The sequence below is a fragment of the Aptenodytes forsteri genome, unplaced genomic scaffold, assembly GCF_000699145.1.
Source record: "Aptenodytes forsteri isolate BGI_AS27 unplaced genomic scaffold, ASM69914v1 Scaffold168, whole genome shotgun sequence".
Classification (NCBI taxonomy): Eukaryota; Metazoa; Chordata; class Aves; order Sphenisciformes; family Spheniscidae; genus Aptenodytes; species Aptenodytes forsteri.
Window position 1 is genome coordinate 500,057 of NW_008796047.1, and position 11,853 is coordinate 511,909.

Below are 11,853 nucleotides of genomic sequence, written 5' to 3' on the forward strand. Positions count from 1 at the left end.
GGGGAGCAGGCAAGCAATAACCACCCCACAGAAGACATCTAAAATGGAGTATTTGGCTTAACAAGATCAATCCAAACTTTGCTGCTGCCTGGTGGTTCTTATCCTGAAGGATGTGCATTGCTGTAAATCCTCCAGGCACACATTGTTTCCAAGACATTCCTTCCTCCTGCCTTATGGTTACCGACTCCCTGAGCCAGAGATCTGCAACATGTTTAATACAGTTATTTTTGTCCCAAGCACATTCATCCATTTTAATATCCCCCAACTGATTCCCCCATATGTTATAATCAAAGTCAGACTCTGCAAGCGCCGGGCAACTGCAGGGCAGGCGATGAGATGTTTATGTCCTTGCTTACTACAAGCATGCAACAGGCCCCAGAAGAAGAGTTACCCGCGTACCTCCAGGATGTGGCCTCACGGCGGTGGGAAGAGACCATCTTCTATTTTTCCTTTCGCTTGAACATTTTATGTCTAAGGAATATCGATTTCTGTATTTGTCAGGAAACACGCACACCCCAGCACACACGGTGTTAAAGCAAGTAACGCGAGATGCAGTGCACACTTCTCTAACGCAGCACCTGAAACCTTGCGTGCAGTCCTATGCTGGCACTGGGCGTCAGAGCTGCACAGTGTGCGGCAGCTTCTGCTCTTCAAAGCCGTGGACATTAGCTAGCTTTCCTCAATTGCTCGCCGACTTCACAGCAAAACAGGGAGGAAGAAGATGCAGCATGCAGCCAGGGCTCCGAAACACTGCGTTTTAGCAAATGCAACCGTGCAACGAAGATGCATCGCAGCAGTCAAAGGGCCCCGGTGATTTAAGTGACTAAGGCTCAGAGATTGCCTCAGGTCAATTGATGAATGTCAGGTATTTCAACCAAAAATAAAAAAGCTTTTAAGCTGAGCGATGCAACTATTAACTGCCAAGGACCAGGATGATGCACTTCGTAAGTACTCATAGCTGTAAAAATCAAGGTCTCATGGCTCATCACACTCATTTGTTAAGAGAATCTGAACAACAAATTGCCCATTTCCATTTACCCTACTAATAACAGAGAAAGCAAACCTACCTACACCCTTTCAGCACATCTCAAAATTATTTATTGCAGTAGTATTTTCAGGCATCTCCCTGCATCTCTCGGGGAATCAATAAAGAGCTCTCATTTCTTTCTCCGAGATAAATGGTCTTCAAGCCCAGACGGAACAGGCCTACCTTCAGGATTCAGCCCTGCCGTTTCACTGCGCAACGCTTTAGAACAACTCCACACCCCAACACACAGAAATGCTTCAAATTAACAGTAACACTTCCCATAACTTAGTACTGACAACATAAAACCTCGTACGTTACACAGGGCAGCTTCTCCCCCAAAGAGTTTAAAGAGGAGGAACACGATACTCTTAGTGGGTGGTGAAACTGTCGAGAAACTTTTCAATATTCTAGTGGGGTGCAAATAAATACCAGTGCATGATTTTATCAAGCCTTAGCTATCTGCTAAGAAATGAGAGAAAAGACAAGGTAATGTTTGGCTTTCTAACACAGGGCATGTCTTAAGCGAGCAGTCCTGAAGCTAATTATACCTCGGAGGGCAGTGAGAACAGATCGAGGGCTAAAATCTCCAAAAGAAACCTCTACATTTCTGCGTCATCAGGACTTCCAGATGCTAGCAGAACCCGTGTGCATACACCAACAGTCACGGGATAAATTAAAAAGAGGTTTGACAATGCATCAGATTTTTTTTTTTTTTTTTTAAGAATGAAACAGATGCAGTGAAAATGGGAATCATCCCTGTTTTCAATGCTGGCCAGCTGGAAGTGTTTATTTCACCTTGACCATGTTCTGGGTTTGCGCTTCTTTCATGCAGCACCGAGTCCGATATAATGCACAACTTGAACTGCTAATTGGAAGGTCTGACTCCTATGGAAAAACAGTCAGATACCTATTATCTTCTCTGAATGCTACATGTAATTGTGTAGTGTTACTCACCTGAATGCATAATTCAGTTGGAAGAAGAGGTTTGTTATAGAACAAACGGGAAAAGTAAAACAGCAACAGAGATACGATGGCCCAAGGCACCCAGCTTCTGGAGTCGACAGGGATTAGACCATCAATGGAGGAAAAAGTGGGCAGGCTGGGAAGATGCACACGGCTGTAAACTATGGCAGCTATTTCTTGCATGGGAAGTCTGCCAGCCATACTTGAGGAAAGGTGAAGTTGAAAAAAACCCACTTGTCTTATTTAAAAAAAAAGAATCTTTAAAAGTTAGCTGATTTCTGGAACAATAAATCACATCCTGTTTTGAAGAAACTGCCTCTATACCATGACAGATTTCTACTAAACTTAAGACAACCATTCCTGGGTTCAATCCCCACTGACGCTGTTGAAGCAGTAGTGAGAGATCCCTGGCGATGCAATACCTAGGAACGGATGAATTACTGAATTCTACCCCAAGAAAGGCCTCTCTCCCGGAGGGAGGACTCAGCAGGGCCCTAAGCAAGGACAGCAGCACAACTGCCCTGGTAACTGCAGCAGGCAGGCGCTCCTCCACTTTTGAGAAAAAAAAAAGGAGAAGCTGGAGCAGCACCAACACCTTTGCTACAACAATGGGGGAATGAGTCACCCCTGGTTTTCTTTACCTTATTTATATGCCACAGCTAATACACTGCTTCAGCAATCGCACACTTCTAACCTCGCTTTTTCAGAGCTCAACGTCCCTTGTGCATCTGAGGGCTTTTCATTTGGCAAAGGTTGGCCATTTCCTAACACGCAGCAACCAGGAAATTAGGAAGCAGCAAGCACAACATGCATGGGACCAACACAGTGCTGGATACACGGAGACGCAAAATCTGCAACCATCTGGATGAGCCAAGCCTCTCAAAATCTCTTCTACCTGTTGATAACAACTACAGAACATATTATAAAGAGAAAGGGGTCCTGCCATGCAAATCAGCATTCCCCATTTCAGTAGTGTGGGCACAGTCCGGGGGGGTACCAAGGTCGCTGCATTTCCCGCAGCAGACGGAAATGTTTTTCATATTATTAGGACTAACAGTACAACCCGGATACCTCTAGGTGTGAATACAGTTCTAGAGAACAAACAGAATCCGACGTCGGGTATTTAGTCTGAAAGACATCTCTGACACCTTAGATGGTTATTTTGGAAGGAGACAGCCTATGTTTTGTGGCTCAGAACTACAAAATCGGGCAACGGGCACCACAGCTCTTTGCCTGTGCAGGTCTGTAAGATTCAAAGCACTGCCACCACACGATGTGAGCAGGAGCTATGGAACAACACTCTTCTCTAAATGGTAGTTAGCGTTGTGGGGGATTATTTTTTATTTGTTTAGATAGCAGGATAATCCCCGCGGGGCGCCACTTTGGGGCACCACACAAAAAACTGTAACACACCTTCTAGTCTTCTGATAGTTTTAACTGAGTAATATTTTTTCTTTGAACTCTAGGAAGAGCAGCTCATTTACAAAATTATCTGAATGAACTGAAAATTGCTTTTGAGGTCACAGATGTCCCTGCTTGCTTAGCATTTGCTTACATAGGAGAAAAAAAAAAAACCCAGTTTTCAACGTTTCCTCTTCCCACTGCATTCAGGACACGGAACAGAAGGTAGGGAGTCTCACGGCAGATACCAGAGCCTAGGGAGAAAAAACTAAGGCAACTGCACTACCAGGCAAGCTAGCTGCAGTGAAGCAAGCTGGCTTTCAGATTTCTGGGTCTCATCATCTCTAACAAAGGTAACAGACAACTTTCAGGGCACTAGCTTTGCAGAACAAGCCACCTTCAGGTGCAACAATCAATAGCACACATCAAGGCACTGTGAGCAGCAAGCGCTTTACCCAAATGGGAACCAACTACCAAAAAACGCCAACAACTCAAAACCAAGCCCCACACGCCAACAGGTCTGCACCAGGCATACGGCATGTGAATTTGTTTCAGACACAAAGCTGTGCTCCAAGATGATGGTTCAGGAGAAAACAGAAGCCTTCCAAATACCCCGAAAACTCTGGAGGCACCTCCAATCATATGAAATACTAGAACTACTACAGGATTGCTCAAACTCACCATTCAGTAGCAGCAAAATAATCCAATCACCTTCAACTTACTGGTTAAACTAGCGTCGGCTACAGACATTATCAAGTGCTAGAAGAGAAACAACAGAATTAGTATTTTCCAGTACAATGTCCTTGGACTATAACTCCTGTAATCACCATGTTCACAAACACTCTGAACTGGTGATAGAAGGGCACAGAGCTCTCAAACAGGAATTCAACCAAAACACGTAGATGATACAGCAATAACACCCCTGTCCAATGTGAATATAGTAAACAGAGAACAATTAAGTCAGAATGATGGGCTGTGGAATAAGCCATGTAAAAGGTGCGTTCAAGACCCATACATTACAGAAAATGCCACTGCAGGACAGACATAAATCCTTTGCAGATCTAGAGTTGCGAGTCCACAGGGTACACGGATGCAGAGCTCATTTTACTGGACATAGATCAAAAGGATGGAAAGGACTTAAAGATGATCCTGAAGTGGAGGTATTTAGCAGAAAAATGGAGGCTATTTCTTTTATAAACTGCTCTTGCAACATGAGAAAACACATAGTCTGCTGGTAATCCTGCTACAAGATAAAGTGACTGAATGATACGTTTCTCAACTAAGAAAAATCTTTCTGATTATCTTACCTAATTGGCGATCAGATTTGTTGGACATTAGGTAGACGGACTGGAGCAAGAAGGCTTGCACGAGCTGCAGAAAACACCACGTCAGGTGGGACAGGAATTTTGACTCCTTCCTCGCAACAGCAGGAGTCCTCACGGCTGAGACCACAAAGGCCAAAAGGTGTTAAAACATTCAGATTTCTAGATCACCTGCTTTTGTGGATCTGACTCCTCAGCCCCATCAGATTCAGTTCAAGTTAAATAGCTGAGGATCGCTCTCTCCCTCCCAATATATTCTCCCATCTCGAGAGACATGACTCCAAAGCTACAAACAAACCCGGACGAGAGCAGGTTAAAGCCTGTTCTCCATTGCTGAGTTACAAGGCCAGAGCCCATTTCAGCTATAAACAGAGATACGATGTTAATGAGCAGCACAGAAACATCCATGAAATGCTTCACAACCTTTGTGCCTTATACATCATTTTAATATCTCTAGAACAACGTTGTTTTAAATCCTACAGTTGGAAGGAAAAAGGCAATTATTAGTGCCAGACAGTCCAGGCCCTTCGGATTTCTCTATGGCTGCAAGGGTGTCAAAATACCAAGTCACCTTGCACTTGTGCGCCACGAGCATAAGGAAAGCAGCAACAGCAATGGTGCTGATCAGTCAACACAACCCGAGACAAGCATGGGTGCTGTGCCAACCAGGCGTGGAATAAAAACAATACGAATTAAATAAAAAACAGAAAAGAAAGCAATTGCTACCGACCCTACCTTCACTTCCTGCTGCCCGGCTATACCGATACATACACATGACAAGATTTTCTTTCTGACCTGCCAAAGTGTGAAAGAAATCTTCAACGCATCCCCATTCCCATTTGGGAAAAAAGAAAAAAAAAAAATCCTTTTACAGAATTCATCCAGTAACCAGAAGTTCCCCATTACAAGAAATCAAACTAAGATACTATTCAAACCAGCAAAGTACCCAGCTGAAACAGGCTGGTAAGGACACAATTTGCCTGTCTGATTCTTGTAAATACCTTCTTGTTTGATTTTCTTGTTCTTGTGTTATTAATAAATTATACAACAATACTGAACAGTATGTTAAAAGAAGTAAACTTTAATTTAAAAAGTTCAGCTAGAAACCCATAATTACACTTCAAACTACCAAAAACCTGCAAGCAGAAGGAGGTGCTCCTCAGCTACATGTGCAGTTCAAATGACCTCAAACAAGGGAGAAGGCAGTCCGTTAAAAGATGAAACGTGTTTTCCTCTTCTAGTGCTGAAACATAATTTTTTACTCCCAAGCTGGGCGTTGATTTACATGCAAGGCTTGTACCAGGTAAGTCCTGGTAAGCCAGACGGCCCCACAAGCACACAGCATCATGTTTAACCAGCGTTCCTGCTCCAGGTACTGCAGCGTGATACACGACGTGGCATGCGGGGACGTCCTGGCACGGTGCTCTCCTCTGCCCCGTGCCCACCTGCAGCACGGGCAAAATTGCAGAAGACGCAGCCAGACCAGCTATAAACAACAGGAGAACACATTACACTGTGCAATCACTGGCCAATTGCACCCAAAAATAGTTTAAATTGTCGAAGAGCTGCTAAAAAATACTTCTTGTTCACAGCACTCAACTGTGGCATGTTATTTTTCTGAAGTGCAGCACGTATTTCAGCCTGGAGAACTACTTCTGATTTCCAGAGCAGGACAAGGGTAGAAGGATGAGAAGGACCGGACTATCAAAGCACATTTATAATGGAGATCTTACATCACCCAGTGTTCAAAGTATGCCACCAGGAAGATGTCAAGCACCAGAGCGCAAAGCTGATGTTTTGTCCTGACCACACCAGGGCATTGTCCTGATGTTTTGTCCTGACCACACCAGGGCAACGAGCTTCCCACTGGCAAACCATTACCAGAGGTAGCAGGGACTACGAACAGACTTCACATTTTGTCCTTAATGAGAAACAAAAGCAAAAATGTCAAGCTTCTGCTGAGATATTTTCTGGGTGGTTTAGCAACCATCCTTCAACAGTACCTTTTATTAGTTTGTTAGAACTAACACGTACTAAAAATAACCAACAAGAACACCACCATCGTCAACAACTGCATGCATGAGGCCCCACCAACCACCAGTTCAGTGAGTGACAGATCCTTACGCTCTGCTCCGACTTCGAAGGTGTAAGAAGCATTTAATTAAAACTCTTCCCTCCAAGAAGGTCTAAGTCCTATTATTCCTTGCACAATCAAGAATAGGGAGAACCCAAAGCAAGCCAGAAAGGACCTACCGCCCGCTGATTGCCCAATCAGTGGGCTCTGACTTAAGGCTATCGGAGAGAGGAAGGCTGTGAGCAACACCTTATCACGTTAACACCTTGGTGTGTTTGACTCCTGCATTTCCAGAGGTTACACCAACCAGGCTTGACTGGAAAACTAAAAAAAAAAAAAAAACAAACTTTTCAGGTCGTCTTTTCCAAGACTGCAAACCCACTATCGAGAAAAAGCCAGCTGTGCCGAAGTTAGACGAGCAAAGAAATAACAAAACCCTTCTTGCAAATCAAAGCTGAAGATGCGCAGAGGGCTTCACAGGGGCCAGGTGGTACCAGCGTTGCTGTTGCGCAAAAGGCCAAAGATGCACCAGCATCATTTCGTTGGGAAAAATGAGAGTAACCTCGACACAGATAACACTGGTTACTCTTACAAAAAACCCCTAGATTCTTGCAACTAAGCCACACAACCATATCACGGGGAAAGCATCGCAAACGATTCATAAACGCCTTCTTGAAACCACAGCTTAGAAGCAGGAAGACAAAAATTACATTTTTGCTGGCAATTTTAAGTAGTAAAAATGTAACTTCTTGAACTTTGCTTTAGCAGGCCTGAGCCCTATAGACTCATAAAATACCACTGCACTGCCGAAAACCAAGGGCAACGAGACATTATTAACAGTAACAAAGTTCTTGAGCTACAGAGCATTCAGTGTTCTCTTAAAATGATTAAAATGAACAAATCCTCCTTAATTGTGTTAGCGTTGGCTACCTGAGGGAACACAGCTCACTCGCTAAAAGAGGGAGAGGAGACCAGCCATCTGACAGAAGGCTCACCTGGCCGCTCCACTCCTCTCTCCTCTGCCCTTCTTTTACTGCCGTAGCAGGCACCCAGCTCACGCCGAACTGAGCTTTGCCTTTCCCCTTTGTGATACAGAAGTTTTGAGATCTTCAGGTGAACTATTACAGATGGGATTGTAACCTAAACGCAGAGTAGCTCCAGCTCACTGAATTCAGTGACAACATCTCCCACAGGCTTCAACGAGGCCAGGATTTCACCCCGAGCCGGTCCCTCGGCAGGCTGCTAATGAGCGTGAAAACCCACAGCGAAGCCACCCCGTTCTCCTTTCCCACCTGGGCTGCTTCAAAACACCGTCATCTGGAGGAGAGGTACAGTGGGCTGGGTCTGCTGCCAGGAGCTATGTACCGGACACCTTGCCTGCTACCCAAGGGACCTCCAAAGTACGCTCCAGATGTCGGCTGGGGGACAAGGAATAAACCGCTGGTGGTGGAGTCCCCAGAGCTGAAAAGGAGCATCCACTTTTTTTACGTCAAAGTTTGGCTGCAGAGATCTTGAGATACTGCAACTCCGTACCTCCACCTTTCAGCTGAAACCCAACTCTGAACACCTTCTGCAACTTTGGTGCTGAACAGCCAAAGAGCACAGTTTAACAAAAGCGCATAACTTTAAAAAAAAAAAAAAGAGCCTAATTTGCAAAAGAAATGCTGCCAGCTCTATTTTTAGTCGAACCAGTGTTTCCCCCTCCCCAGGTCCAGAGCACTCCCTTGGGCTATTCTGAGATAAACCCAAGTCCTTAATTAGAGCTTTCAGAGTCCAATGACACACGGAAGGTAAAAGCTTGAACTAAAACAAACGAAAAAGTATTCTAAGCAATTTGTAGTCGGGCAGCAGGCTACGTCGTGACTCTTTTACCAAGCAAGTGCAAGGTTACCGAGATATCAAATGGGAAACACGCATCTCAGTCTCCAGGGTTTCCTCTGGAGCAAGCTGAATGTTATAGATTTCTAGAGCCAAATTAGATTTTGTGTTTGAGCCAAAACAACGTCCTTTAGAATACAGAAACACACAAGAATAAAAAAAATTTGGGTCTTATTAGGGATGGAGAAGGAATTGCCCTAGGAAACGGTCTCGAAAAAACAAGTCGTGTCCCCTTCAGTACACGAGTACGGCACAAAGGAGCCTCCAACACCGGTGAGAAAATCCCCCTGTCCCTCCTCACACTCACACGGTGCGACCCATTTCTGTGAACTACCAACACGTGGTGGATGTGACACAAGAATGCCTACCCAAACACACTTTTATATGATTTTTTTTTTTTCCCCCCACTGAGCTTCCTCCACAACTGTATTGAGATGAAAGCCGCCGCTTCTCCCTGCAGCCCACCCGGTGCATCTGGAGGCCCCAGCAGAACTGAATCTGCACAAACACACAACTGCTCCAAACACGTCAGTTTTCCAGCTTGGAGCAAAGCGCTGTCAGCTCATTTAACAGTTAAAAAGATGGAAAACTCGGTGCCAATCTCTGGGATTTGAAAAACCCAGTCCTGAACCTAAAATCAGATAGCGTGGAAGCAAAAAAAGGGATGCAATTCCCTTTTTGGATGCCAGATTTCGTATTTTTCTATTACAAGTAGCCATCTCGGCACCTGTCTTGTTACCTCTCACTGGCCCAAATTTCTTTCATTTCAACTTGGAGTCAAGCTACTGAGAACAGGCAATAATAAACGTAGAAGTGACAACAATTCTTAATCAGTGCGATGATTTTTTTTAAATTCAAGACAGATGAAACAGTCAATACAGAAAGTCACAGAATTCATCATCATCCTACAACAAACGTTCTCCCACGGGAATGTTGACATTCAGTAAGTGCATCCCATTGTAGGACAGCAGCATGGGAAACATCTAAGGGGCCAGGAAAGCAGAAGAAAGACAAAGATGACACAAATCTGTTTCCAAGAAGGGGAAGGGGACTCATATTTGCCCACAAAGCTAACTGTGACAACATCCTCACTGCTTGCCTCTGTCTCTACTGTGAACAAGTTTAAGTGATGCTTACAAGACTTGGAACAGACAGAGATATTAATTCAAAACAAGGTCGTACGAGCTTTTTGGGAAGTGGAAAAGTCAGTGTACAGCAATTTGCTTTAAGACCGTAGGACTTCTTTTCAGCCACACAAAATCATCTGATTCTCTCGGCTCCTGTATCAGTATCACTGCGTCCTTTGTTTCCAGATGCTGAACAGTCCCCCCTTGAAGAGCTGCTCAACAGGAAAGCACCACAACTAGCTTTGACTACGCAATTCCCACCAACAAAACTGGTGGGCTCGCTCACAATTTGCACAATGTCTATTTTTTAAAGACGAGAACATGATATTCTCTTTCATTATGGCCTTAAAAGTTTGTCTTTATTCTTACTGTCACTCCATATTGTAAAGTAAGTCACTTCAGCACCGATGCAGTCTATAAAAAATGTTTTTGTGCTTCATCACGTATTAGCACACCAGGTACAACTGCAGGAAGTTCCGCTGTGAACATGTAACACCCAAACCAAAGCTCTCATGAAGCAGCAGCAAGACTTTACTAACCCGCTAAACTCCGCACAGCTTTTGACAGCCAGTATTTGTTTGCAAATCCCTGTTCCCATTAAAACAGGACCAACTCCCACAGCATATGCCATAAAAACAACTCTCTCAATTATTCACACTGATAGTCAACATCTCCCCGCGATGCTGGATAACTCAATAACCGTTCTGTTAAATGAACATGATGTTTGGTAGGGGAGTCTGTGCAACTTAGCTCAAATCATGTCCAAAAGACTGGCGCTTCGGGCTATGGAAAGACCTCTGACCAAAAATTTAATCTATTAATAAAAACCACTACTTCCTCCAGCCACAAAAATCCACAGTTTTAATGGGAACCTTGCGCTCTCCTTTCTGAAGGGAACTGAGCGAGACTCCTCAGAGCTACAGCTTAATGCCTTTACCTGGAGCAGAGAGAAGAAAAGACAATAAAAAGCAAGCAAACCCCATCCAGTTACAGCACGTAACAATTCTGTCAGCTATATTTGTCCCATACAGGAACTGCACCAAGCTGCAGGTGCCTTAACCGTATTTGCAAATCAGTTTTCCTCCGAGTGGAACATCTTCCAAGCCTCCGACGTTAAACTTTAACTAACCAAGTCGAACACAGCAATCACAACCCTGTTCTTACGGCTCAAACTTCCATTTGCTCAATTCAATATTTAACAAAGAAAAGCAGGGTACGAAGCACAGCTTTAAAGCAACAAGAGCAGCTGTTTCACCCGCCTTCGGTGTCAAACCGCAGGCTCGCCAGCTAAGATTGAAAGGTAGGGCTCGACTCACGGCAAACAAATTCAAAGTTTCTTCAGTAAATTTAGAGCCTGTGAATTGTTTAATAATGCAGTAATTCCTCTCCTCCCCCGAGACTACCCAAGAGACATTTGCCAGCAACCTTGCCAGACAACCTGAGAGCCGCACGGCTCTGTTCTGAGTTAATAAACTGCTCACCCTTGTGGTTCACAAGGGTATCATGTGAAGAATATATTTATTTAAAAGTTGCATAGATAATATGTAACTACCAGTGTCATTACAGTTTAGCCAGTCTTTTGGACACCATGCAAATCCTGTGCAGGTTCAACTAAAATATCATGCAAAAAACCCTCACCGTTTCCCCAGCGGTACCTATTTTTAATTTTTCTGTCGGTGACAGCACCGACTCTTCAGAGGGTTTCCCATCCTACCACGCAAGCCTGACTTGGTTAAAGCCACTGTCGCCTTTGACTTGCCTCCCGGCTCCTGTCCACGACAGTAACGCGCTTATCCACGCGGGGTTTTGCGTTTGACGCCAACCAACACAGTTTACCTAACCGCCGAGTCTCCCTCGCAGCTGGAAAATAAAGCAGACAGGGCTGGGAAAGGCAAGGATGCAAACCCCAAAGCCGGGGCGAGGGACGGCGGCGGCTGCAGGGGCCGGGCTCCCGCAAAGACACCGGGAGAGTGGCGGCAGAGACGGGGCGGGGGAGGGTGGCAGAGAAGGGGCTTTGGCAGCGGGGTGGGGGGATCTTCCTTTCCCCAAACGTTTGGTTTG